At 42.7% G+C, this 27,954-nt stretch overlaps 1 protein-coding gene across 10 annotated transcripts in view; it reads left to right on the top strand.

Moving 5' to 3' along the window:
* Positions 1-27,954, top strand: part of AGPAT3 (1-acylglycerol-3-phosphate O-acyltransferase 3) — an 85,681-nt gene that overhangs the window by 4,177 nt on the left and 53,550 nt on the right. The window contains exons 1-2 of one of the 10 annotated variants that reach the window (XM_021540018.3): positions 12,763-13,019; positions 18,851-18,893. The exons of 4 other annotated variants lie outside the window; for them this stretch is intronic. The gene's annotated coding sequence lies outside the window, so the exon portion shown is untranslated. Of the gene's footprint in view, positions 1-7,971; positions 8,066-12,762; positions 13,020-13,070; positions 13,092-18,850; positions 18,894-27,954 lie in introns of those variants that run through there. 5 more of the 10 variants (XM_085586363.1, XM_085586369.1, XM_021540025.3 and 2 more) reach the window with 5 other exon arrangements.

The following is a 27,954-nucleotide window of genomic DNA, read 5'->3' as shown; positions in this document are numbered from 1 at the left end:
TTCACAACTCAGGGTACATGAGGATACTTCGTACTGGACTGATGGGCAGAGGAGGCAATCAGAGTGACCTTTCTGTTTTGTGCCTATTTTATGAAGGGGTCAGTGTTGAACTTTCTAAAGTTGTTGATCTTTATGAGACAGACCTGGGGAAGACAGGAATTGGTAGTACATCTCCTTCCTGTTGGTGAAACAGCCCAGTTGCTCCTGTTGCTTTTTTCTGTCTCTCTTTTATTTATTTCTTTCTTCCCAGCCCTTGTGGCTGTGCTGAGCCCCATGCAACTTTAAGGAGAGCGAGCATGTAATTTTGGGCTTTTTCCTCCCCTGGGAATTGGGGAACTTGGGACCTAGGCTCTGTGAATCTTTCTACTGCATTGCTGTGTTTTTTATGCACCCATAGGTACCAGTTCCTCTGTAGACAGCCAGCATGAAATAGAGAATGAGCTTTCTGTTCCCTCTTGGATGAGGAATGAAAGCTGGTGTGCTGACTAGTCTTAATACTGTCATTTATTTTGCAGTAGTATCAATAATGAGGTGATTGCTTTCCAAACAAAAGATGTGGTTTGTGTCCCAAAGAGTTTAAAGATCATTTGAAGCTTGGTGTAGTGGAAATCGTAGTTTTCTCTGCCAAAATGGGCTGCGTCCTGACTTGCAACCTTGTTGCCTAATTGTGTGATAACTGCTGGAATTTCAGATTGCTCATGAAAGAAGAAAAAAAAAAAAAAAAAGGAAATGCTTATCCTTGAAGTAGATGTTTATTTCCCTGTATTTTATGAGAAAGGAAAGGCATATAGGTTCCTTATACATTTGGACTGAAATGGTAGAAGTTTTCTGTACCAATGAGATGGATCCAAGTGTATTGCAGAACGTTTAGAATCCAACAGCGCTTGTGTATTCAGGGGAAAAAAAAAAACCTATTTAAACTGCTACAAAGTTCTGCATCAATGCTAAGAGCTATTTAATGGTCAGGCGTAAGCAGTATGACATTGAACACCCTGTGTGTAGCAGCTCTTCTCCGTGCAGACTTTCTCATTTGCTGTAAATGAAATGAGATTTCAGTGACATTTTTAGTTCCTTTTCTTTTCCTCTTGTTCTTGTCTGTTAGCATTGCTTAGGTAATTTTAGTGTGCTTGCTAGAAGCCCTGACAGCCTAAATGGAGTTCTTTGTAAAACACACGGTGTTTCCCTTAATTAAGAGACTAGAAACAGCACCTGAATCTATTAATTAAGTAGTCAAAGTTTGTCTCTGTTTAGGATATATTAACAAGCAAAACAAAATACATTTCTGACTAAAGTGTTGCCCAGAGTAAATGATCTACTGTGAGGCACTTTTTTTTTGGTGAAGAAAAAGAATCTATTGGTGCTGCAACTGTCACACATGCACAGTCATGCAAAATTCATGTGAGATAGCTCCCAATTCTATGGTACAAAGAACAATAGCCACTATTTCTTCTTCAAAGCTCTTGAGAGATGTTAAATAATCCTTGTGACAAGCCTATGAAGTGAGTATTGTAGTAATTTTGTATGGATGGCAAAACAATTAATCGGCATTGTCTCCAGCTGTACTGAGAAAGTGGGATTTACAGCGTGCCCGGGGCTTGGGCTGCTGCTGGAACTCCTGCTTGTGTGAGCAAAGGGTGGGTGAGCCTGTCCTGCTGCCTCTTCTTCTGTCTGGATCTGTGCTGATGGAAGCAATCTGCAGATGCTGTGGTCATCAGCGTGAAGGTGTGTAGGTCAGGGCGGAACGTGCATGTCCTGATAAAGGATGGCTTTAGCTCGTTCTGAATTATTCTGACCACGTCACTGGCATCACTTCGTGGAGGAGAGGTGTGTGGAGCTGTTGGCTGTGCTGCCATCTGGAATACCCATCTGAATGTGGGGAAGTTGGGTCTCTCAGACTGGCTCCAGAGCACAAGTTCCCTCATTCGTGGGATGAGATTCTGGCCAGACACTTCCCCACTGGGGCCTTGCCAGCCTGGGCTTGCTTAGCTCAACTTGAGGGTGGTCCTGATTTCCTTGGATCTGAAAAGGGTGCAGATCCCACTGTTCCTCTGCTGCATGAGCACCAGCTGTATCTGCCAGCTGAAGGAGGTCTGGATAACTGGGACATCAATTCCTGTTTGGGTCACACCAGTGTCACAGCTTTCCTGTGCAGCCTGGCTGTGGCTGCTGAGATACTTGTGTCTCCTCTTCTCCTCCACCAGCTCTGCCTGCTGGCCTTCCAGGAGTTATAAATGCCACAGCAGATGGCTTGGGGAGGCAGTGTCTGTAATTACTGCTGCAAGATTCCCTGAAGCTTGACTCTGCACAAAGAACGCTTTTTTCCCCCCTGGAGATTCAAAGTTGTCAGTACTTCAAATGCAGATTTAGTCTTTTCAGAGGAACATGATAGAGGAAATGTGTGATTTATGTGCTGGTTCAAAAGAAGCCTGTCTTTCCTCTTGACATAATTCATATCATGCTTTAGTATTAACAGTTTTCAGTCTTCTCTTGTTAGCTCAGCTTTCATGTTCCTGGTAGTGATATGGGCTAGACTGCTTATGGACCCAAGTTTTGGTAACAGCTGACATACTGCTAAATATGTTTATTTATTATCAGTTTATTTGGTAGGTAGGTAACCTTCCAGCAGGTTTCAGTGTGAATGTTGTTCTCCCATCTGAGCAGGGATGTGCAGCTCTAGGTTTGACACATTTTTAATGCCTAAGGCAAGAGCTCATCTCCCAGCTGTGATTGATTGACCCAAGGTTATGCTGCACAGTGTCTTTTCTGTGGGCTCCTTGCTCCAAATACCTTTCTGAAGTCTTGATCTCCTTACCAGTGTGTCTGAGCTGAATTTTCTCCTCTTGCATCTCTGATGTTGATGGCCCTTGGGTTATTAACCATGTCGCTAGCCCAGTTTGAATTATAAGAGGGCTGAAGCCAAAGGGAAAGAAAGGTTTTCATTTCCTGAGGTCAGTGAAGAGGCTGTGACCCAAATCAACCCCTGAGCAATGTTTTTTCCTTCTTGTGGTCACAGCAGAGGTGGTGCCTCTGGTTTCTCAGACAGCTTCCTGTGGTTACTCATAGTACAGAGGGTTGGAACCCCTCTCTTCCTAGGGAGCACAGGAGTCTCCTCTCTATGTGAGGGTTTTAAGTTTCTATGTTGTAAAGTACATTTGGCTAAATGTATAAGTAGCAATGGGACTTTGGGCCAGATTGCAGATTGTTATTGATCTCCATTTCCAATGAAATATCATCACTGGGATCATGGGATTGAGGTGGCTTTTGGGCTTTTGTGTTTTGATGTTTTTGTCTTGTCTTTTGCTTTCCTGGCCACCCCATGGCAAGGGGACAGTGCCATGCCTTTTTGCAGTCTCTGCTCACAACTAACTCTTCTGAACTTGAAAACGGTTTTCATGTTGAATTTGCCTGTGGTATTGCTCTTACTTGTGGAGAGGACAGCTACTTGAAAACAGATGTATATCATATTTAGCTAGCACTGTAGCAAGGATGTCGTTTGTATAATCTTTTAGGATTTGAGATGGCTTAATCTGAAATAGGATGTACTTTGACTATTTTCTCAAGTTGAGTTGTTTCTGTCTGAATGGAAGCTGAGCTGGCTGACCCAACACTCCAGCTGCATTTTTCCCCAGTGTCGTCTGTGTTGGTACAAGACCTATTGCTGCCAAACACTGCTGATTCCTTTCAAACTTTCCTGCCCAAATATTCATTAGAAAACATTCCATGAGCCCTCTGCCTGCTTTGCAAAGACTGAGTTTGCATTCATTGCCTACCAGCAGTGGTGCCTTACACTGAACTTAGAGGGCAGCAGCAGAGAAGCGCCTTGGCTGCAGGTCACTGGATGTTAGAGAGCAGCAGCAGGGTCACAATGTGCTTGCCCTGGTCCTCTGCTCCTCCCTGGCCATCAGGTGCTGTCTGCAGCCACGGATGTGTCGTGAGGTGGGGTGGACCTTGGCTCTGACCTGCTACAGATGTGCTCGTTTGCTGCCTGGGTCCTGCTCAGCCCCCAGAAAAGGCATTCAGCCTCACCTTTAAAAACTGGTTAAAAATGGCATTGCTTCAGCTTGTTTGCTGCAGCTGGCGCTGTGAATTGAGGACCATGACTTATGGTAAAGGTTTTTGGAGCGTAGAGTCTAAGAATGAAGACATGTCCATTAAAAATTTATGTTTATGGTGTTAGATGTGTACTGCTGCTGGCAAGCTCTCCTGGGTGCAGCACTGCCTATACCAAAACCCTCTTGATGGTACTTTTTTTTTTTCTAACTTTGAAGCTTTTGCCAACAACTTTCCAATATGGAAAAATTTAATTTTTGTCTGTGTACTAGAGGTTTTTTTCTGTAAAAAAACCAGGCAGACACTAGTTCATCTTTGAAATAACATGACTGCTGTATGCAACCACTATAGCCTTACTTCATTCAGTGAGCATTTACCTTTCTCTACAGTAAAAGCAAGTGGTATAATCCTTTCGTACCTTTCTTTTGTCTTGCACTGTTTGTATTTCATAGTTTTTAAAATTTCCTAAACCTTAAACATTTTCTATTTCTGTGGTGATCTCAATGTTTTTTGGTAGATGTGGTCTGGAGGTTGAACCTTTGATTTTCCTTCAAGGCATTGAAGGGTGCAAAGGCTGTACTTTACATCCATCTACACTAACTCTTCCAATTCTAAACCTGTCCTGATGGCTCCCAAAGGAAGCTATAAACTGCTGTGAAGGGTTATCTGTGGGTAACTTGGCTTGCTGGGCCTGAGAGAGGAGGAGGATGTGGTTTTGTACGAGGCAAGCCAGCAGAAACTTTTCTGCACTTGGCACTGCTTATGAAACTAGCACTGGTTACTCTTCACACCATTGCTGCTGTGAAGGAAGGCACATCCTTTGAGAACATGATTGAGTTGATAATGGCAGTGAAGACTTCCTTCTCAGTGAAAAAACATCCAAAAGAATGTGGTTTCACATTGGTTTAACAGGAGCTTCCTCTGCTGATTTATTTTAATAAAATTTTGCCTAGATGGCTTTTTTTAATTGAATGTTTAAGCAAGCTGAAAGCGGGCATTTTACTGTCTCTCTTTAATTTGTGCTGATACGTGGTTTAGCATAATTATTTTTTAATGACCTTTTTTAAAGTGTAGTGCCCTCATGCTCCTGACCCTCTCCATTCAAGAAGAAGTGGATTTAATTTGGAGAGAAATGTCTGTTGTCTCACTGCCCTGTGGCAGTGAGGTATGTGGGAGGGGTGAGCTTGGTAAAAAAAAAAAAAAAAAAAAAAAATTAAAAATTGCTGGCTTTTAAGGAGATGGGTTCAGGCCAAAAAGCATTAAGAATGTTCTGAGGCATACTGTGGTGTTTGTAAGCTGCCTTTCTAACCTCATGAATTTACTTCTAAATGTGAACCTTGCAGCATTGCACAGATGCTTTTGTTTTACTGGGTGACCTAAAATAACCAACTTACAGTTTTTCTCCCTTTTTCTCCCTCTCCATTCCTCTCACAGGCCTGTCCTTTCTTGTTGGCCAGCATTAACTATCCTGGATCCCTAAAGAGGGAACAGAGCCATGTTCCTCTCTTTTGAGGTTTCTGCCTGATCCAGTGTGTGCAGTGGTGGAGTACTTCTGGGCAGGAGGATTTTGTCACTGAGCAGATAAAACTGGCTCCCTCCTATCTGGTTGGCTCCTTGCTCTTCCCCAGTGCAGCAGGAATACCTACACTGGGAAAAAAGGTTGGCACCATCATTTGTAGTGGAATTGCTGTTTAGTCTGGAACTGAGGAGTGTGCTGGTACTATTGAACCCTCCCTTTGAATAAAATTAATCACAACAGCCTCAATTTTTGGTGGTACCATTGCTTACATTCATTTGTGCCTCTGTATTTACTCTGAGGCTTTTCTTTAACACTGTTCATTAACACAGCGAGGTTGGCAAAACTTCTAATGATGAAAAAAGCTCTAGGCTTTCTTGTATTCCTACCAAATACCTGTTTTGATAATAACTTAAAATTTATTGCTTCCACTTGGCAGTTTGAAACTTGAATGTGGGTCAAGATGCCCAAGAGCCTCAAACTCTTCCTTTCTCTTTGCCTCCAAAAGAAAATACCCAAGCACCCTAGATAATGATGCACACACACGTATTTGCAAAATGGTTCTCTTTGGCATGAGCTGGACTGTGACATGCAGCTGAAGGCACCTTTTCCTGTGGACCAAGCTTTAAGAAAAACTAAGAAAAAACCTCACAGAGATGTCTAGAAAACATTAATGCAGGGAAGGTTTAAAGAGTCAAGATGGTTCTATGTAAAGAACACCTGAAAGCCAGCTTCAGGAGCAGAAAGAAGTGAACTGCTGTCTGTGCCTGCTGTAGAGAGGACAAGTTAGGGATCTAAGATGCAGAATGGAGAGCTGCAAAATTTGGAAAAAGCTTTCTGTTGCCAAGAAGGAGTTGTAAAATCGATGTTGCCGGAAGCGACTCAAAAAAAAAAAGATCCTGGCAAATGCTAGAGAAGAGTTGGGGTTTGGTGTTTCTGCTCTGCATGCTGGAGTGCCTGGTCCCTGGTGGGAAATGAGCCCTTATAAGATGTGGCAAGGGGCAGGGGAGATCCAAAGAACATGAGTTCTGGCCTCCCCTGCTCATCCCTAATGTAGCTGTGCAAAAAACCAAAAAGCTAGGAGGGGATCGGGGGCAAGAACTTAGTAGAATTCTAAATGATGAAGAGAAGTAAAAGGTGATGGAGAAGCTTTGCTGTCAAAGGTTGGGGACAGCTGGGTTATATGATTTATGGAAATCTCCTTTAGCTGCACACTCTGAAATTTTATATTGGGAGAGACTTGTGTTCCAGCCCTGCTCCACTCTTGGAGCCTCACGTGCTGTGAATTCCAGCACAGGGCAACACTGACCTATCTGAGTGTCAGATCAAATGACCCTGGGAAGGATATTGGTATTTTTGCTGTGCTGTCAAGTGGTCCTTTCAGGCAGGGGCTGCTTCTTATCTTCATCTTTGAGAACGAGAAGCAATTCACTTGCAGTCTGTGTGTGCTCCATGGAGAAGGTGCAGCAAAGCCTTGAAGGTGGTGACCTTAGAGATCAGCCTCAAAACAGGTGCTTGACCCAGCTACCAGAAAGACCATGGTGCCTTCAGCTTGCTATTTTTTTCAGCCTCTGGGCTCTCACTGAGTTTCTGTGGCACAGTGAATTCCTGATGCCCAGCCAAAGGAGAGTTGTTACTACCAAGAATGCATGGAGGGCACTGTACAAAAGCTGAAAGGACGGGTGAGTGCCCGCAGAATTTAAATGCAGGTTCTGGTTCTTTCTACAGCACAGTCCTGCTTGCCTTTTTGGTATTGCAGCCATTGCACGAAGCTGGTGGGTGCTGAAGGAGTTTTGCAGAACCATAAGCACTGAATTAAAATCTGAGTCAAGTTCCTGGCTCCCTGCACCAGCGAACGCTTTGCTAGCAAGCATCTGAGATGAAGTACCAGAAAATTTATGGACTGTGATGGTCTGACACTCTGTGTGAGCAGAAAAGAAATACCATCCAGCTTCCTGAATTGATTTCTTTGGTGCGTGGTGAGCCTAAAATTATTTGGCAGGACATATGGTCTTTGTGTGTTGGTAAAACACAGATGATCTGGGATGCTCCATGCAAGGAAGTGCAAGTGGAGCATCTTGTTCTTGGAGTTCTCTTCCCAGCAATGACCAGCATGTCACCTTGGCAGTGCTGAGCTCTCATCAGCTGTGTCTTAATAAAGCATCAAAAATGTGTGTATCTCTAATGTAAATGAAGCACAACTTGCCTCCTGACCACAAGGAAATTCAGCCTTCTGTCGCAGGCTATGGGGCCTGTGCCACATAGGGCAGGCAGAACCAAGGTAAACTGAGCCTCCATTGAATAACTCAGTAGCTGTTGGGGGAAATCTGTAATTTACTGTTTTTTTAAAATACCAGATGATCTTCTGAGAGGGGAACCCTGCTGTGTTTCTGCCTTAATTCCAGGACAGCATTAAGATGGCATTCTGTCCACTGGAAACATTTTGGAAGTTATTGTGAGGTAAATGGACCCTTCATCTTGGAAGACTGTCTTTTGCAGGTAATGTAGTGTTTGGAGTTCACAAATCGGGTGGAATTACTCGTATGAGAGAGGGCATGAGCAACAGAAAGCCACTGTTACCTGCACTCCACAGTACACATTTGCTCTGGATAGCCAGTGAGTCCTCATTAGCTGTGTGCTTCTAAACCTGCAAATAGTTGTTACACAAATTAAAATCCCCACTACACTGGTACAGGTCCTCTCTGCAGGGGTGTGTGGCTGACAGCAGTGGTGTTTAACAAGTTCCAGCAGCATCAAGAAAATACAACCTGATTACAAAGTGGGGAATTTTTTTTTCCCTGCACTGAGCTTTTTTGCTTGCAATTTTAACTTGCATGTCTTCTAGGGAGGAGGGCTGATCTTCTCAGACAGATGAAATTGTGCATCTCCAACTTATCTTGGTATAATTTTTTCTTGTTCACCTCCTCCTCCTTCTCCTCCTTGCTTCATCCCACTTATTGTGGGTTTTGTTAGGGCCCTTTTTTAGGCATTTAGAATCTAAATTACAGTAACAAGCAGGTAAGTTTAACGCTGCACAGCATGACAGATGCAGTAATTGTACTTGCAATGCTTCATTTTTGTGCTTCCAGTATACTCAGGTCAGGTTTTCTTTCCTGTACCTCTGATCATTTTTTGACACAAGTTGTGTATGGAGGAAGGATAAGGAGCATGAAGGAGGTGAAAATGACCTTTATTCCTGTTTTTTTTCTTGGGTTTAACATTTATGTTGCTATGGGGTAGGGGCTGCTGTTCTCTGCCAAGCAGCCAGCAGACCTGAAAGTAGCAGGTCCACATTTGGGCAGCTGCTGCTGTGTTTTCAGTGAACTAAGCCAGCAGGTTTATCTGGGTTGGAAGAGAGGAGTGTGTCACAGAGATGCTGTGGGGCCTGTGCAGCATCATCTGTTCAACCTGTTGCTTTTTGGGACTCCTGTTGCCTGTCTTATTCTAAATTCCTGTGGCACATCTCCTCTGGCCTTGCTTCCTTGGGATCTGACATATCTTGAATGTGCTGTGTGTCAAATTCTTTATTTTCTCCACTAGGAACTCGTGGAGTTGTTTCTGCTGCTTCTTCCCCCCTGTGTCCCACCGGGGCACTTTGTGCTGTTTTGTCAGAAGTCAAGAGGCTCAGACTGCTCCCTGGAGGGCTCTTACAGCCATTTAAGAGCTGCTGCCCATTTTTTAAGATCCATTATCTCTTCCTTTTTCTGGGAGTCCTAGTTTTCTGCCTCGGGTCTGGACGCAGTCCTAATTTATGTAGAAATCCTATCTTGAAACTTGTTCACTTGTTAACTTATCACAGGCAGCTTTGCAGTTCTTGTGATGGAAGTGAGAGTTTCTGCATGTGGAGGGGGCTGTGCTAACCACTAAAGATTTTGGTTATGTTGGCCAGTTTTTGACTGCTGCCTTTTTAGCTCTTTAATGAGTGGTTATTTTGGGAGGAGGAATGTAATTGTGTCAAAAATCAAATTTCAGTCAGGGCTGATGCATTTTGTATGGGCATGTTTTGGTTGCTGGGTACTGCTCACAGTAGAAGTCAGAAGAATTGGAGTGTTCAAACTAATTTTTACTAGGCCTTTCCCATTGGCTATGATTGGCTTTTCTGACATGGTTTCATTTCAGATTTCAGAACACTAATTTCTATTTTATATTAAATATACTTTTGACTAACAGGATGTGTTGGGGAAACTAATAAAGCCCAAAGGAGAACAAAACCATTTCCTGTTGGCATAGTGTTTTTTTTCTGTAGATCAGACATGGACACATTTTGTTTTGACCTGTTTAATTACTAGTTTGAACTTGAGATATAAAGTTTTTGCTGCTGAGCAGAGTAAACTTATAAAGCACTCGAGTAAATTAAGGCAGAGTATTTGGAGTCTACAAGATGTCAGCTTTCTTCACCATATCATGGTGGTTCTCATTAGCAATCACTGTGGCCTTGGAGACCAGGATGGCTCTGTGAGGTTAGAGAACACTTTCCAAAATCATGAGGTGTGCATATCAGGTAGTTAATATCTATAATGTCTGATATCTAACACCTGGGGAGGTTTTGAGTTCATAATGTGTGCTTTTTCATATTGGAGCTTGATTGATTTTTTTTTTTTTTTAAGAGCATGATCCCTCACAAAGTAATAGAGGGAAATAGTGTTATAAATCCCTTGATGTGTTGTGAAAGCCTAGACCTTTCCTGTTACTACCTTCTATTTTCCTCCTGTGCAGCTCAGGCTTTTTATTATGTGCTCCTTCTCTCTTTGTTACTATTCTCAGAAGTTTATTCAGACAAGCTGATACCATGCAAAATATTAAAAATATTTACACTGAGACAGCTTTTTTCCTGCATACTGAAATAATGTATCTGTGCACCAAAAGAACTGTCTGGAAGGGAACTAGATGGAGGGACCGGGCTGGTTTGAACTGTTATTTCTGCTTTAATTAAATGTTGTAGAGACCTATGGCACAGCATGTCTAGCTGAGCATCTAATATCCCTTTAGGTAGTTCAGGGAATTTCTCCTGGCCTGGAGCCACCATTCTCAAAGGGCTCTGGTTTCCCAGTGCTCAGTGTGGCATTTGCCAGTCCTGTGTGGATGTTGTGGATATGTGTTGGAAACATCTAAAAACATCTCTTGGTGCTATGTTTAGAAACCCAGATCTCTTCCATAAATGTTGGTTAGAAGTTCAAAGAGCCCTTTTCTCTGCCCTTTAACCTGAAAGCCTTTGCCTCAAACCTCAGTCATCTTTTCATCTCCTGCCCTCCCTGTCTGTGTGTTCAAAGCCAAATGCTTTAAGTCCCAATATGCAAATACACCCATAGGTCAGTGCATGGATTCAGTTTGAGACTATTTGACTGTCTTAAAGATGTGATTTCATGGGTGTAAGACTCTAAAACCACTCTGAAATTAAGGTCTCTGAGTAATCTGTAATAAAGGAACATTGCAAAAATGCAGGTGTATAGGAGTAGGAGTACTCTGCCTTGAAATATAGATAATTATGGAACTGGAAGTGCTGTAAACCTTAGTATTTTCATTATTGTTGTGATCAAGGTTTTTATTATGCATTAAACAGTTTATAGACAGCTGAGTATGCCTATAAAGGGTCTGCTTGCTTGCTATTTTCCCTGTTTCTGGCCCCCAGTGTTATCCCCATTTCAGTGAAATAGAATTCCTCTGCTGTGATCAAGGCAGAAGGATTGGTAGTGATTGGTATGCTGAGATTTCCCTGACACCCCCCCCCCCCATTTTCTCATTGTCTTTTAACACAGTACTTCCAAACTAAATACTATGTGATAGCTTTGTAGTAGCTGTGATGGTCTAAAGAAAGAAAATAAAACAGCTCCAGTGATTAGCAGCTTTGGAAAAATATTTGTCCCTTAAAGAGAAAAGTCATTCCCTAGCAAAAATTACTTGCACCTCTGTGCTTTCCAATCATCTGTTATCCAGAGGATAACAGTCTGATAAATGTTTAAGTCCTTTTGATTTCAGGATTCCTACATGTCCTGAATGAAGTTTCTTTTTTATTTTTAATTTTATCAACATTCCTAAAGAGTGACTTGGATTTACAAAAGGGGCTGTTGTTGCAAACTGCCTTAGAACAAAAAATATGACAAACCATCCTGAGCTGTGGAAAGAAAGATGAGTATAGATAGTAGGATAAAGTCCAGTCTCTGAGAGGCAGCCACATCAACAGTGCAAATTGGGGTAAAGTTCAAAGAGTCTCTGAATGTTGTTCTTTTTGTCTGAACAACTCTCAAATGTTAAGGTGGTACAGAAATACTCTGTTTTTCTTATGACTCCTCTTATATAGGTCTATATAGATTCAGTTGTTTAGTATTTTGAGTAAGTATTTCCTATTTTTGAATACCCTTCTGGGAGGCAAGAAATAGAATGGAAGGGGAGAAGTTGTGGGGGGGTTTACATATATATTCCTTTTCTCTTAGTTTTTTTTCTATGTCCAAAAGAAAGAAGGAGCAGAGTTGGCTGTTTTTAAGAACCAATTGCTAAGCAGAACTTTAAACCTATAAATTAGTAACTAGAAATCTTCCCTGCAGATCAGTAACTCATGCCCATCTCTCTAGTGACCAGCATTTAAAATGATGCTTCATCTAAGTTATTGCACTGCTGAAAGTAAACATTCTTTCCTTTGAATAGCATCAAATGCTCTTTGCAGTAATGGTTAATGTGCCTGATTTCAGAAGGCATTCTGCTTATTTTTACTTAATTTTCTTTGTCTAAAATTCAGCCACTACTTTGAATATGGGTTAAAATATATTCTGTTTGCCAGTATCTATGTTGAAAAAAAGTCTCACAGCAGTGTGTTACAGAATTGCAATGGGTAAGTAATACTCTAGTTTGTGCTTTCTAAATATTTCAAATTATATTTGAGGGATTTAATGAAATACTGCTTTGTGGTGTGACAAATCACTGGCAGTGGGGCTGGTAAAGTTTGCAGGGGTGGATTTAGCTTGGGAAGGAGGTGACAGCAGAGCCTGCAGTGCCGTGGTCAGGGCTGGGCAGTGGGGCAGGACACGGGGTTGAAAAGCCAATTCTGGCTCTTGGCAAAATGCACTCATGAGGAATCATAACCCTCCCTTGTGACTGTAAAAAAACCCCCACCAGAGGTCCAGAGGGCAGCTGTGTGTTTGCTCTACCTGTGCCCTTTACCCTGGTTGTGTGCCTTTTCCAAGGGGATTGATATTTTAAGCAACACGAGATTGCAGCTGGGCCCGTGAAGGCCGCGAGGGGTGGTTTGCGTGCGCTCGGAACGTGGTGGCTGCTCCTCCCTGAGCCTCCCTCGTCTCCTGATGTGCAGCTGGGCACATCTGGAGGGAGCAGGGTGTGCAAACATCTGGCCAGCCTTGTGCTCGGGATACTCTGGGGCACTTCCCTGGCAAAAGATGCCTCGATGAAGGAGAGGGCACGAACGTGGAGCTGGCCATCCCTCTGGGGCACTGAACCTCAGGTGAGGCCAGGGCAGCTGCTCCTGTGGCTGTGCCCAAATTCCTCTCTCCTGGAGCAGCTTTCCCTGCAGTGGGTAAGCCAGGGCTGGTTTCTGTCCATCTCTGCCACAGCAGGGCTTTGGTTGCCTGCTGTGTGGGAAGAATGGGGTGACTTCCTTTCTCAGCTTGCTAGAAGTGGTTTGGGGTTTGATAGTTCAAGGTGATGATTGTGCTGGAGGGCAAAGTGAACTTGGGAACTTGTTAAAGAAAAGAAGTGATCACAGAATCGTAGAATGTCCAGGGGTTGGAAGGGACTTTAAGGATGGTTTTGTTCCAAACCCTCCTGCCATGGGCAGGGACACCTGCTGCTACACCAGCTTGCTCCAAGCCCCATCCTGCCTGGCTTTTAACACTTCCAGGGCATCCACAACCTTCATGGGTGACCTGTTCCAGTGCCTGACCACTCTCACAGTAATGAATTTCTGCTGAATATCTAACCTAAATTTCTCCTCTTTCAGTTTGTACTCGTTACTTCTTATCCTGTTACTACAATTCCCCTACATGTCACCTCTGGAGTGAATTTGTGGCTTTAATCTATTTACCACTGAATGTGCTATACTTGGGGTGCTCTGCCAGCATGGAATTCTATTTTCCATGTGCCAGTAAATATTTCAATCTTTACTTACTGTTTTATGGATTCCATATTCCTGAAACAGCAATTACTTTTTAAATATCTCATCCACTTAGGAAAAGTTGTCTTTACTCATGTATTTCTGTTCCCTCTGAGAATAATAAGGAGACATCTTTTTCTTTCTGCATGGAAATAAATGAATGTGATGGATGTAGAGAGGCACCTCACTTCTTTTTAATTTCTTTGTGTAGGAAGTAGCTCTACTGTTCCATTTTAGCCTCTTGTGGTACCTGAAAAATGAGAATCAGGGAAAACCTAACCCTGTATTCAGGCTGACAAGGAGGTGTGAAAACAGACCACTGACATGTGGATGCAATTGAGTCTTTTTGGTGGAGCTTGAAGGCAGTCAGTCTTACTGCAGGACCCAAATCTGTCAAATTTAAATTACAAGGAGAAATCTGTATTTTTGGGATTTGATTGTTCATTTATCTTTTTTTTTTCCCATTGCCTTTTTTTTGTGTTTAGAAATTTTATACATAGGGAAAAAAACACAACTTGCTTATTTGGGCAATGTTGGTTTTCTATGGTCAAATGTTGTGATTTCTTTTTTTTTCCCTTTGATTTTAAAATTTTAAAAACCATGCTGTGAAATGAATATGGAAAGCAGTAGGTAGATTAAAAAGGAATACACTTTAACACAAATAATGGAGCTCCCAGGAGCAAGAGAGACTGGAAGCACAGGGAGAAAGGCACATGCAAGAATGAATAAATCTCTTTGGCTGTGCTGCTGAATGCTCAAAAGTCTTTCTGCATGTGGTGTGAGTAAATTGCCAGCTGTCTGTAGTGCTCAGGAATAGTTATTCCCTTCTCCTTGAGTCATTCTGGAGTCGTTCAAGTCTGTCTGTACATGAGCAGGGCTTTTTCTGTCTCTTCTGATACCTCCAGAGTGAACACTGCTTGGCACCACCCCGTGCAGTGTGAGACTCGCTGAGCTGATCCAGGCTGGTATTACACAAGTTGCAAAGAGACTGTCTAGCATTGATGGGAGGAAAAACATATTTTTTAATATCTCTGCTTATTGCAGGGTTTTTTGTCTTTTGGGTTTTTGTTTGTTTGTTTCATTTTGGGGTTATTTTATGTGTGTTTTGTTTTTCTCAGTGGATGAAACATATAGGTGGAAGCAAAAGAGGATGTAGTAAAGCTGCCTGTTTTGACTTCCCTGAGACTTTCAGCAGATTTATTTTCCCTAAGTTAGTTTTTGTCTATGGCTTTTTGTGTGCATATGATGCTGTGTGCATTTTTTGTCCAAGACAGGGCTCGGGTGCAGTAGGCTTTTATGCAGTGTTAATCCACTTGGAAGTTTCTGTTTGTGTGTTTTGCTGGTTGTGATTTTTTGAGCAAAGACAGGAGTAAACTTGGATCTGGTGAGGGAATTGATCCCTCTGTCCAGCACCCCTTGGAAGCTGGTACCTAGCAGAGGTGAGAGAAGCCTGCTGTGCTGCCCTGAATAAACTTTCTTGATGTGTTCAGGGAGGCTGATTGGTTTCATTGATAGAGCTGTAAACGAGACAAACCAGCCTGCTTTGAAGCCTCTGTGCCTAATGAATCTGTCAGGATGTTTTGATCTGTCCTGTACAGTTTTCCACCTGAGCTACTCTTGACTATAAAGACCTGAACTTACACCATTATGTGGCAAACCCTTTTAATTTGGTTGTTGTTACTGGATCTGTAGCTGTTGCTTAAAGAAGCCAGTAGAAAGAGCCTGGCTGGGCAGTCCCTTGCTTTTGTGTCCCTGTTTCTGGTGTCCCCTTTCCCTCTGCATAGATCACAATGCCTGCACACATCTGATCCCCCCCCAGAGCTGGTGTCCAGGTAAAGTTTCGTTGCTTTCCCTTGTCATGGAGCTTAAAAAAAGCAAATGAACAACAGCTGTATTGATCAGGGCAGCATGGAGAGGAATAAAGTGAGTTTAAAAGAGCATCTGCTCCCACATTTTGCTTGGAACAAGGGATCACTAAGGATTTGGCACCTGGAATAGTCAGGGTGAGTGTGGGTGAATATGTAGGGTTTTTCTGTCTTATTGTCATGTGGCATTGTGCAGTGGCTGCTCAGCTCAACACTGGTCAGTGTGTTGCATGGCCAGCTGGACCCTGTCTCTGGTACAGGAAATTTTGTGCTTGGAAAAGTCATCCTTGAAATACTAAGTGATCTATGAGAAAAAGCAAATAAAGTTGTAGTCTTTTCTCTCATGGGCCCTGCTTGCCCTGCTCCAGTCTCAGAACTGTTTCCTGCACAGACTTGTTTTCTCTTATTCCATTTATTTTCTCCCACACATCTTCTACTAAAAGAAATCCATTACTGCATACAAACTTTTACTGTATCTTTTTAGGCTGCTTTTACTCATTCTTCCTCATTATCAGTATGGTTTTTTTGTTTCCCTCTGTATCTTTTTCTGTACTTTCTCTTACTTTCTTTTCCCTCCTGTTTTTCATTCCCTGATCCATTTGCAGAGCTACCCCTTGGCTTCTCAAGTCACAAGCCAAAATTAGAGGGTGTAGGAATTACCCCAGGTATAAACCCATGTCTCATAAATCTGTGTGCAAACTGTAATTTCCCACCAAGGAAAGCTTCCAAACTTGATTTAAAAAATGTGTGGTTACAAAGACTATCCTGGCCCTCAGGAATTTGTGCCAGGGGATGCTGGTCTTTGCTGAAGTATGTGGCTTGTGACCTTTTTGTTTTTTAGTTTCATTCAGCATCTTTGTTCACTCATGTTGATTCTCCTGCCTCTCCGATGGAGTTTCCTTTATCTGCTCTTCTTCCCCTTGCTCAAGAACTGTCCCCAGACCTCCTATGCATGTTTTCCTCTTCACCATTTCTTCAGGACCTAATTTTTACACCTTTTGGGTAGAATTGCTGACTGGTTTGAAAGCCACTGAGTGAGAACTATAAGACTGTTATTAGCATGGTTCTACTCTTCAGGCTGACTGTTCAGGAAGCAATCATCTCAAGTCCTGAGTCTCACCAGGCTCAGGAATTTGCTGTGTATGTAGAGCCCTCCCTTAGTTTTCAGTGGGTCAGCATTTAGAATTAAAAAAAAATCTGCTGCTTTGCTTTTCCAGGTTCTTGTCAAGGCTTTTGTGGGGGAAAGTAGACCTTTTGGTCACATGGAAAAAAACCTCATGAAAAAATCCAGCAGGACTCCTTCACTGGACTCTATTTTTACAATCCTGATAGGCAGTGTCATAGTTGTATTTGTATTACAACAGCAAGGCCCTGTTTGCTTTACCCTGTGTTTTGCAGGTCTGGAAATAAGTCCTTGAGGATGTTGGTTTCTCAATTCATGAAGGTAGTGCTGGAAGATATTTGAGGACAACAAGTGGTTTTTTACCACCCTGCAGTTTGGCAGTCAGACCAAGGCTTTTCTGTGGAAAACTGGTGCTTGCCTTGGAAAGGTCAAACATGTGTTCAAGTAACAGTGTGCAGGAACAGAAAACCCTTTCAGAGCAGGTGTCCAGAGATGCCATAGAAGTTATCTGCTTGTCTCTTATTATACCTGTCACCAGAGAAATCTGGTGAATGAGTCTCCAGTTTCCAGCAGGAGAAATAAGTTACAGTGAACAATAAGAGGCCCATGGGGAGTGCCCAAGGCATCGTCTTTCACACAGACTGAAAGCTCTTTTCTTCTGTGCAGGAGAAAAACAAATAAGGAAAACGTTAGTCTGCTACTGATGGGACACATGTGAAGCATTAGGAAAAATTAAAAGGTCGAGTTACTTGCAGTTCTCTGAAGTTAGATCCTTATCTCTGTGCTAACAGAATTGAGAGAAGGGTTTTTTTACTTCCAAGAAAAAGGAGAGGACTAGTCAGTCTGGCACAGGAATATAAACCCACTTCTGTTCCTCAAAGTATAAAAATTGCTTGGTGGAACAGATTGAATTGTGTGAAGAGCCCTTGGAGCACATGTACATTTGCAGTTGTAATTTTTTGTTACATGCTTTATAGAATCATCAATAGCATCATGGAATGGGAGGGGTTGGAAGGGGACCTTGAAGATCATCTCATTGCTACACCCCTACCATGGACAGGGACACCTTCCACTAGATCAGGTTGGTCAGGGTCCCATCCAACCTGGCCTTGAACACTTCCAGGGATGGTTTTTGCCTTTGCATGGAGAGGAGGAAATTGAACTGCTGACTCTGCATCCCTTACCTGTCGGAACCTCTCCTGAAGATGTTTTTGACTATGGAAGTGAGGACATACAGAGTATGCCCTTTGTACTCTTGTTTTATTCTGAGGATTTTTTAAGGGTTTTAGAAAATAATATTATGGGGAAGATTTGAAGTTCATTTGGCATTTAATCTTATGAAAGGTTAGTGAGTGAAGTTAACAGTACAGACTTAAGGCCAGTGGACCTCAAGGTGCTGTGAAAACTATCCTCAATCTTGTACAGCTTTCATGAAATACAGCTGTGGGCATGTGACAAGCTCATCGCTTTTGGGTGCACACAACTGCAGTCCTTTCAAGCATAGATTCATGGATATGTGTTTCCCTTGATATTTGTCATGTGTTACAGAGTATTTTCTGTCTTGTTATAACTTGCATGTGCAGTACCAAGAGCCTTGGGTTTTGCTGTGCCAGCATTTTGGAGTTGGAACGCCTGTGAATTTCCTAAGGGAATGTGCTTGTTCCTTTCATGCTGGAGGATGTGCTTGGCTGGGGATGAGGATTTTGGCCAAGAGCACTGCACCAAAATGTTCCCCACATGGTGGGCTGCTTCTGCATCAAATTCAGCAGCTGTTTCCTTGTTTTGCTATCTTCTGAAGTGCTGTCCTCTGCCAATTCTCCCTGTTCTCCCTAAGGAGAATGCACACTGGAGAGCTGATTCATCAGCCCAATGAAGAGTTGTGCTCAAATTAGTCTTTTCCCCATTTTTCAGAGTATTGTCCAGGCATGAACAGGAATGGATGGCACTAGGTAGAGTGTACAGCTCTGGTAGGGATTTATCCTGCATGTTTCTGAAGCTCCTGTTATCCTATTTGGAAGTAGAACTGTTTCTGTCCCTTTTTGCAGGCAGATGCCAGATCTGCTTAGTCTGTTCCCTATCCTGACCTTTTTTATTCTTTTCATCCCTGTCCCCCCAGTTTGCCTGTTCTCTGTTGTCCAACCCCTGTAAGAGAAGTGAACTGACTGATAAAGAGATATACTCCTTTTGTTTTGCAGCTGGGGAGCCAACACTGAGGATTTACATCTAGGTGCTGATAATGTGAGTGCATGAAAAATCTACTTTCTCTCATATTTCAGTGGCTCAGTGCTTATGGCTGGAGAATAGGCTAGCATCTATTATATATAGAGCAGGAGCAGAGAAAGCAAAGAAACAGAACAACAGATTACTGAAAAATTATTTCAGTCTCTAATATGTTCGTAAAGATTTGGGATTTCCCACACACACTTGGGTTAAAATATTGCTCCTCACATTGCTTGTGTCAGGATGAGCCTGGATGTAAGGAAAACTTGCCTCTCTCCTGTAGTATCTCCTTTCTGTAGGTTACAGGTACTCATCCAGAATAGTGAAGATAGGGAGGGTCAGGGTAGGAGACATCTTCAGAGCATGTCTGAAGCAGTGGGAGCTGGTGGTGCTTCATGGCAAGCTGTGGAAGGGAGATGTTTGGAAAGCAGTGGTTCAATGAAGCACTTGGTGGTGTTACTTGCTGCAGTGCTCTGGTTGCTCTGGGACACAAGAAAACAACTCTGTAAAAAAAAAAAAAAAAGTAAAAAGAAATGATTGTAAGGACTGGCCCCTTGTCATCCACTCAGCTTAGACCCTGTTAGGTTACCCTCTAACTTGTTTTTGATCAAATTTGGCCTTCTGGCCTTTCTTGTAGCAGCACTGGTCAAGCTCAAGAGTAGAAGTTCAATTAGCAGTGGCTGCATTGCCTGGCAGGGTGCATGCCAAATGCAGTCCTGCCTTTGCCTTGAGCTCTTCATGTGCCTTGTGAATCAGCACAGAGTCCACTGAAGAAGAAACAGGCTTCTACAGTAATTTTCCCTGAGCCTGTGGGATTCATATGCTGAGAGGCTGGTTAATACTGTGTTTGATAACCCCTGGAGGTTTGAATGTCACGTTTGGAGGAGGAAGGGGGGAAAATACACCCATGTGAAATGTTCAGACTCAGGATATTGCTCAAACTGGAAATCAAAGGACAATGTGGTGTGCTTTTCTGTCTTTATCAGTAGTTCACATAGGCATGCAAATCCTTGTTTTTTTTCTAATAGCTGTGGGGATTATAACCTCAGTGAGAAAGGTACATATTGTAAGGAAGATTGCAAAAAAAAAAAAAAACCCTGAAAATTTACCTGTCCATCTGAAGCAAAAGTTTATAAAGACAAACCCCCAAGTAAGAGAACTGTACTGCAGTATGGCACATAATTCTCATAATGTTTTTTAGCAGCGGTCCTCTCCTCAGTGCCAGTGCTGGCCTTGGCTGGGATTTTGGAGCTGTTCTCTGTGGATTTTTCTCCACACAGGAGAGGATACCTTTGCCAGGGGAGCTGAGTAGATGTATCTGCTTTGATCCCATGTGCAGTGTGCAGTATGAGCAGGCCAGGAGAGCAGGTTTCAGTTTTACTTGTTTTACCATTTTCATGTTCTTTACATTTGAGTTATCCCACTCCCTCGACTGTCCATCCTTCCTGTGCATGTGCTGCCAAGCTCTCTGGAGGAACCCCATCCCCTGGATATCTGTTCTTGGACTGTTGCTCCAGGAAATGTCAAATTATCCTCATCCCTGTTTCACAGGGATGAAGCTAGAGTGTCATTTCCCTGACAGTGGTGTCTCTAAGCCTCTTCTGGGAACAAACTTTATTTCTCTTCCTGCTCACTTGAGTGACCTCTGGAACCTGCTGCCTGAATCCTTGCTTGATTTCTGAGATGAGGGTGGTATCAGGGGCTGTTTTTCACCATCAGCTCTCCAGAAGTACACCCAAAAGACCAGGGTCTCACCTTTCTGCATATCCTGTTGTTTGGGGAAGACAGAAAAGCAGCTTTCTCTCAAGTTTTGCAGCTGCTTTCTCTCTGGCCCAGTGAAGAAGCTTGATCCAGTTGGATGCTGTTCCTCTCAGTATGTGAAATGATAAGGAGCAGGCATGGAGTTTTGCTGTGAGAAGAAGTCAAAGCCTTCTTCCACCCTGTGGTGTGCTTGAATGGAATTTCAGGAGCTCAGGCCTTGCTCAGGAGAGTGACTGTCACTTGTAAAGTCTTATGAACCTCAGTCCCCCAAAAGCTGTAAGCTGATGTGGGGTAGGTGTAGTTGTGGTCAAGGTTTCCAAGGATGTCTTCCAGACCTTTTACCTCCATGTGGTGGGAGTTATCAACAAGGTAACCTGGGCCTTTGCCTTCTGTGGATCCCCAGGCAGCATGAGCAGTATTGATTCCAGCCTGGTGCCTTGACCAGCACCGCTGTCAAATAAACAGTGGGGGCAGTTCTTTGCTAGTCCTGCTGACTGCAGGCCATGGAAAGGTATTTCCAGGCCAGGACCTCATGGCTTGCCTGATGGAGTATCACCTTTTGCCTGGTTCTGCTTGCACAAAATGCTGGGTGCAAATATGTGCAGGGCCCTGTGTGACTGCTGTGACACTGAGGAGGTAATTTCAGCCTTGCACATTTGCTCCAAGAAGTTAAAATACCCAGCATGGGTCTCATCTAAGACCCTTGTCACAGAGGAAAACTGTTGTGATCAGTGTTTTGGAATGGACATAGGGGAACAAAACTTTGTGCCAGACTTATTAATGAGTGAGCACTGATGAATAAAAGGCAAGAGATGGATCCTGAATCTACTTAACCTGCCCTCCCTATGTTTTCATGCCTGTGTGTGCACACTCACTTCAACCACCCTTTTGTCCCTTTTGATTATCCTATACAGCATTTTTGCTGGACCTCCAACCCTTTGGATCTTCCTCATTTCCAGGTTTGTGTCTCTGACTCCTGTCACCTTCCTTGAGGAGACTCAAGGGGAGTGGGCTTCAGGGCATTGAGACTGCACTTGGAGTGGTGTCTGCTTTGCTGGGCTGGGGAAGGGAAGCAAATTTAGCAAAACCTCTGTTAGCTGTTGCCTTCTCAAGGGAAGGAGTTTCTGAGGGAAGGCAGTGTTGCTTAGGGTTTTTAGGATTAGGAAAACTAGTGAATATAACAAACCACCCAGGTGTCCCAAATCCCAAGTGTGCCCATGGGGGATTTAGGCCAGGCTTATTTGGAAGGCAGTATAAACCAGCAGACCATGCTTCTCTGCTCATAAAGGGGATTGAGCTTTGTCTTGGGAAAGGATATTTTGAAGCAGAATGATACAAAATAAATCTGGAAATAGTGGTGGTGTGCAGCAATGATGAGGAAGAGGACGGAAGGGAGGGCAAATACTAAAGAACAGTGGCACAAGAGGCTGGAGGGGCCTCAGTGGAAGGCAAAGCAGATCACAAAGGATTGAGAGCTGCAGAAATGGTTCTTAATATCAAATATAAAAGTCCATTACTTATAAAAGTGCAAAGGGAGCTACTTAGCCCTCTGTTTAGCTACTGCCTTTGATGCTGGCTGTGTATGGGACTTGGATGTGTTCTTGCTGGACTTCCCATGTTGCTTTTTCCACTTTCTTATACCAGGGGCAGGTGCCAGAGGTCATGTTGCAGTCTTAATTCCTCTAAAAGAAGTTACTTTTGTCCCTTGTGTGCTCATGACTGGTCCAGGGAGTGACCCCCTTGGTTTTTTGTGTCCTTGGGAGCTTTGTGTTTGTGGCCTGTGTTGAGGAGCCAGCTGGGATCTGGGGGATATCTGCTCAGAGGAGAACATCAGAGAGCAGGATGTGTGAGCAGCTGTAATTACACATGGCTTACACCTGGCTGTGTGTTGGCCTTTCAGTGCACAGGTTGTATGTGGTCAGTTTGACACCCAAATACTAAAAAAATCCACAGAACAGCTAAGTCTGGGCATTAAGTAATAGAGGAAAAGTGAGGATTGCCAAAAGGCAAACCCCATTTCATTCACAGTGCAGGTTTCTGAACAAACTTCCCTTGACGTGCTTATTCTGGAATTTAATCCATTTTGAAAAAGGGATTATCTAATTCATAAATGATAGACAAACTGCCTCAGAATTTTCATGTGAACTAAATAGCTTTTAATCTAGGAAATAAGAATAAATCAGATGTGCTCCTTCTGTCACAGATAAATTTTCCTTAAGCAAAACTAACTTCATTTTGTTTAGTGCATGTGTTTTGTTGTTGGTTTTTAATAATTAGTGAGAAATCTGATGCTTTTTATCCTCTCTGAAGTTTTGCATGCTTCTACTTTCTTGCTTTGGGGTACTTTACAGTGATAAAGAAACTTTTTTTCTTCTTAGTAGAGAAGGAGCAACAGCGAGAGAATTGCCTTTTTTGGTGAATTTTATGTTGCTATGAGAAGAGGGTCCTTGAATTCAAACTAGATGTTTTCTTGTCTTCAGTTTTCTGCACAAGACTAAAATGAAATCACAGCTGCACGGGAAACATTTTAATCAGTAGGGAAAATATTTCACAACAAGATGGAGTTAGGCGGGTTTGCTCAGTTAAAACCTTCCAGAACAGCTTGTTTTAAAATTAACCTGGAGTCATTCTGGCTTCCATAATGCAGCAGTTCTGTAGTGCAAGGTCCTTGTAGACAAATATACAAAGGTCAGTCTGAGACTGAGGTAATTAGGGCATGTATGTTTTTAACTTCCAAAGTGTATTATTTTTTGAAGATCCACACTTTACCCTGTGGAAAATCTCTGACTTGGGTGATGTGCACTACATGAAGGTGGTAATAACCTGCCACTGACCAAACCTATTTATCTGATACCAGGCTGTGTGCTGAGCATGGTTTCATACTCTGGAGTCCCTCAACCATCTGTTGTTTACCCTGGGATCAGAGAGCTGTCAATGTGTACGTAATGCCAGTTGGTAAAATACTTAAAAGAGCACAGCTGAGTGATGGGACATGTCTGTCTTATAGGTAGGGAGTACCTGGAAGGAAAATAGAGTTCTTTAAGGTCAGAGGAGAGAGAGATTTCAAGTTAACACACACACGTATGTATTGTCTTTACCCACCCCATCCCAACTTCTGCTGTTTCAATTGGTGTGTTGAGATATCTAGCATAATGCCAAAATCTAAAATAGTTGTGGCTAGATAACAGCTTTCTAGAGCAGCAAATTAAAATACTGTTAGCTTCAAAATGCAAGTTTTCTTCCCATTTTGTTGATGTAAGACCCTGTGTTAAACTATTTTCTTTTTTTTGTGAAAGTTTACTGCAACTAGCAGAAGCTTCCCTGACACAGTTTTGCTTTTCCTGTTCATTTGAGATAGCACTTTCCACACAAATAAGCCACACTACACCTTTGATTAACTGTATCCTGTCCTTGAAAATAAATCTTCAGCTAATTTGCATAAGATCAGAGGTACAAAGTTATTGAGATAAATATATTGGAGGTAGAGGGCCAGGAGTCTTCAGGCAAGGAGGTAAAAGCTATAAGGGAAAAGGATAAGGAAGAAATTAAGTAGTCTTTTATAGTTTGAGTATTTGTATGAGCTGAGCTGCTGCTGTTCCTGCTAACTTTTAAGGGTTTGTTGAAGTATGGTGTGTCCTGGAGTTTGGGGTTGTGGTTTGTGTTGTTTTTAACAGGTAACTCACAAGGTGTCTTGAGGGGTTTGTTTTGTGGGGTTAGACAATTAGAAATACTTAAAAGTGGCAGTTTTTAAGCTTGAGTCTGAAGAGAGCATCTAATCAGAATGACAGATTATACTGAGGAGTTTGCTTTCTGTGTTTTGGATGGGTTGGGTTGGTTTTTGGGTTTGGGTTGTTTTAAGCACTTCTTTGGAACTGAGGAAGCATTGTTCTGTGTGCAGCCTTAAACTTGTGTGGTGTGATGTACTTGTTGCAGTGCTCAGTAGCCAGGAGTCATAAAGCAGAGTTCCCAGTAGGGTGTATTTTATGGTAATGCTTCATCAGAGATTGTGCTTCTTTTAGAAAGACATAAAGGAATAAATATAGAACAACTCAGATGCTAAAAATAACGACTTGCATTGACGTCTACTTTTTTTTTTTTTTCCTTTAAAAGAGACCTTTTGGATATTTAGCAAGATGCATCATATCTGCTCAGAATCCTTTTGGCTCCAGTGATGTCTTCAGGGACAGACAAGTCAGCTGATCTTAGAAAATAGCTTATCTTGGATTGACTGAAGAGTGCAGTGTGGGGATAGAGCAGATGCTGAGGAAGAGACTTGATGTGGGTAATGGAATGAGAAGTTAGTTTAATTACTGCAGCTGTAGAAGCTGGGCATTTATGATCTCAAAGATTAGAAGGCTGCTCAGCTCTTGTGTTTATGGGGGAAAAAAAGGATACTAAATACTTCAATCAAACCCTGAGATATGTAACTGATCTCACTGAAAAGATGGTCCCTTGATAGGAAAGCTGCTTTCACTGAATGGCTTCAGTTACAGTCTGGGATATAGTAATTCTGTCATCCTTTTAACTGTGAGATGAGGGAATGAATAATCTTCTAAAAGGTCTCTAATCCTAGAACCTGAGATTTTCGTAGCAGGAGGATGACTTACTTGATGTGGATTTTCAAGTAATTCTCACTTTGCAGATGAACTGCTTTGGACACGATTCCTTGCACATACCTGGCCACTTGATTCTGTTCCAAAGAGGGAACTTTGTGATGTGTAGTTGAGCGTGAGCTGGTGAATCAGTTAACACTTGTAAATCAGTCTAAGATTAGATTATTACTTCAGTGCCATTTGAAATGTATGCATTCAGTGCCAGGCTCCTTTATTTACAAACTGTGCAGACATTTCAGTATCCACAAAGTTCGGGATCACCCCCATGGCCTGGTGCTGCCAGGGGTGGGTGGTGTGGTGCAGGGGGGATGAGGGCTCAGGCCTTTTGGGCATCTCCCAGGATGTGCAGCATCAGACAGATGCTGGTTTATGATGCTTGGAGCAGCCCATTCCTGCAGCCCATTCCAGGGACATGACCTGCTCATCCACAGCCAGCCTTCCTCCCCGGCTGAGCCAGCAGCACATCCCTCTGCCTTTCCCCAAGGGCTGCTGTGCCTGCTTCTCCCTTTGAACTTGAGAACAGGGCAGGTGCAAACTGCAGTTTAGACATAAAAATAGCCATCACCTGCTTCAGTCAGGCTGTGCTGGGGTGAGCTGGGGTCTGTGCCAGCCCTGGCTGGCCGGGCAGAGTGGTCTGGTGAGGATTTCTCTGCCTGTCACAGGTGGAGTGGTGAGGCCACGGGGAGGAGCGTGGACAGACCCTTGGCAGGGCTGCTCCCTGGGCTCTGCAAGATTAATAAAACACCCTGTGTCACCCTTTGATCACAAGTATTTTTGTCTCCTCAGATGTGTGCTCTTCTGTTTGACTTGGTTTCTTTCCCTCCCCTCTCCCTGCTTTTAACCAAATTTACTCTCCGGTTCTGTTTGACCAAGGAAGGGCAGTGTAAAGATAATGCTTCCTCATAGGAATTAATTACATTGTTATTTTAGATTTCAAGCCTCATCAGGCTTCTAGAAATCTATTGTTTATGTGTATTTCTGGTTAATTAAAAATGCTATTAAGATGATATTAAAAAACTTCCCTTGTGTAAACAACGGGAAAAAAGGCAGTTTAAAACTCCAGTGTACAGGTCCTCCTGCAAAAGATGAGCTAGGCCTTCTCCACCTCCACTGTTAGCTTTACTGAAGTTTGTATTTTGAATTTTTTATCATTATTTTGTTGTTAGACACTGTTCTCTGGTATGAGTATGAATATCTATAGTATGCATTGTATAATTTTTCTGAGAGCCTGAAGAGGTGATGCATTCAAAATTATCATCTCATTCACTATGAAATTACTTTACCCATAACAAAGAATAGTATTTTTTTTCTCAGGATAAAGGTGTATTAAACTGGTTTTTTTCCTTGTTTTGTCCTGCAATGGGATATGATAGCAAATGCAGCTTGTTTCACTGTTGCCTCTTTAGATCTTACCTGCAGCAGTTCAGAATTTTAAAGGTTTCTTTAAAAGACTTTTACCTTATACCTCAGTGCAGAATGCTAAGGACAGGGAGCTACCTTCATTAATTTAAGTGCTTTATAATAGATTTTATATCTAAAGTGCACTTCATTAAAGTTCTTAACTAGATTGCCATTCTAGAGCCTTTTAATTTCACTTGAACTTGAATTATGAGTAGTGAATAAACAAATACTGATAGTTTAATCTAACCAGGGGGAGTAAAGTAGCTCCTGAGGAGGAGGGTCACTGAGCTTCACACGGGCTTGTGCCCAGTGCTGGGATGTGAGTGTCTCTTGGATGATGTCCAGGGTGAGGTGGATGACAGTGAGGCAGACCAGGGACAGTGCTGGGGGATATTTTTAGCCCAGCCTCCTTGAGTTGTGACCCTGGTGACAATCTCTTGCTAAAGGGGCCTTAAGGTAGGCTGGGAAAGGATGTGGGTGAGCTCAAGGTGATGCAAGTCTGGCATGCTGGCACACACAGGTGGCTGAGAGTTTTAATCCTGATGTCACTGACACGTCACCTACACATTTTCATTTTGGAACCTTACAGATTCAAAGCTGGTAAAGGAAAGATATTTCTGCCAAAGATTTGCTGCAGGTCTCAAATCCCATGAGACAGCTCCTTCCTGTTACCTTTGCCTGGGAGTTCCTAAGGAAATTACTATTTTGGAGTAACTGGAAAGTCTGCTTGTGGAAGATCAGAGCATGAAAATTAATGATCAATTAATTTTCACAGTTGTAACAGTTTCTTGTTACTGAGTAATTATGAAGAATTGTGTCTAGGATTTTTTTTTCCCTGACTGAAGTCCACTTAAAGACCTACAGCTCTAAAAGCTACCTGTAAATCTATTGCACACCAAAGAAAACGTCACAGGATTAGGAGAAAAGCTGATGCAGCACCTGGGGGCAGCTCAGGGACCCTCAGCCCCAGGGTTTGAGGCAGGGCACAAAATGAAGGTGGCAGAGGACCACTGTGGTGAAAGGGATGTGCTGGTCAGCTAGAGGAAATGATGGAAGCCAGAATGATGTTTGCAACTGATTTTGTTTGTTTGTTATTTAAGAAAAAGTGAAAGAGGAGAGAAATGAGTAAGATCTTGTTCTGCAGATCACTCCTGTGTTTGTGTCCCACACTCACTCCACTCAGGTCTCTCTCAGTAGCATTTCAGTGCTGATTACAGCACCTCTCCTTGTTTCTGTGGAAGGCTGTGCTTTACATAGCTCTGTGTTCTGCTATTGCCATAAACATTTTCTATAATGGGCTTATT

This window comes from Lonchura striata, chromosome 1 (genome assembly GCF_050655825.1).
Source record: "Lonchura striata isolate lonStrDom1 chromosome 1, ASM5065582v1, whole genome shotgun sequence".
NCBI lineage: Eukaryota > Metazoa > Chordata > Aves > Passeriformes > Estrildidae > Lonchura > Lonchura striata.
This window is presented reverse-complemented; position numbering and strand designations above follow the sequence as displayed.